The following is a 1,051-nucleotide window of genomic DNA, read 5'->3' as shown; positions in this document are numbered from 1 at the left end:
AATTTACATGGAAGAAGCATCTCCATTCCTGCCATTGGAGCAAATAACTTTGAGCTGAAACCTCAGCTAGTTTCTCTGATGCAGCAGAACTGCAAATTTCATGGACTTCCATCTGAAGATCCTTTTCAGTTCTTAACTGAATTCTTGCAGATCTGTGATACTGTTAAGACTAATGGAGTAGATCCTGAAGTCTACAGGCTCATGCTTTTCCCTTTTGCTGTAAGAGACAGAGCTAGAATATGGTTGGACTCTCAACCCAAAGACATCCTGAACTCTTGGGATAAGCTGGTCACGGCTTTCTTAGCCAAGTTCTTTCCTCCTCAAAAGCTGAGCAAGCTTAGAGTGGATGTTCAAACCTTCAAACAAAAAGATGGTGAATCCCTCTATGAAGCTTGGGAAAGATACAAATAGCTGACCAAAAAGTGTCCTTCTGACATGCTTTCAGAATGGACCATCCTGGATATATTCTATGATGGTTTATCTGAGGTATCAAAGATGTCATTGGATACTTCTGCAGGTGGATCCATTCACCTAAAGAAAACGCCTGCAGAAGCTCAAGAACTCATTGACATGGTTGCTAATAACCAGTTCATGTACACTTCTGAGAGGAATCCTGTAAGTAATGGGACGCCTATGAAGAAGGGAGTTCTTGAAGTTGATACTCTGAATGCCATATTGGCTCAGAACAAAATATTGACTCAGCAAGTCAATATGATTTCTCAGAGTCTGAATGGAGTGCAAGTTGCATCCAACAGTACTCAAGAGGCTTCTTATGAAGAAGAAGCTTATGATCCTGAGAACCCTACAATAGCAGAGGTAAATTATATGGGTAAACCTTATGGAAACACATATAATCCATCATGAAGAAATCACCCAAATCTCTCATGGAAGGATAAAAGCCTCAACAAGGCTTTAATAATGGTGGAAGAAACAGGTTTAGCAATAGCAAGCCTTTTTCATCATCCACTCAGTAACAGACAGAGAACTCTGAACAAAATACTTTTAATTTAGCAAACTTAGTCTCTGATTTATCCAAGGCCACTGCAAGTTT

The 1,051-nt window shown here is 39.9% G+C and overlaps 1 non-coding gene across 1 annotated transcript; it reads right to left on the bottom strand.

Annotated features, from left to right (window-relative positions):
- Positions 1–333: 333 nt before the first annotated feature.
- Positions 334–441, bottom strand: LOC148574583 (small nucleolar RNA R71). The gene has a single exon (XR_015905949.1). It is a non-coding gene; the product is annotated as a small nucleolar RNA R71 (small nucleolar RNA).
- Positions 442–1,051: the final 610 nt, after the last annotated feature.

Source organism: Arachis ipaensis, chromosome B2 (genome assembly GCF_059453495.1).
Source record: "Arachis ipaensis isolate K30076 ecotype BB chromosome B2, ASM5945349v1, whole genome shotgun sequence".
NCBI classification, from domain to species: Eukaryota; Viridiplantae; Streptophyta; class Magnoliopsida; order Fabales; family Fabaceae; genus Arachis; species Arachis ipaensis.
The sequence above is the reverse complement of the archived record's forward strand: the minus strand, read 5'-3'. Positions and strand labels throughout refer to the sequence as shown.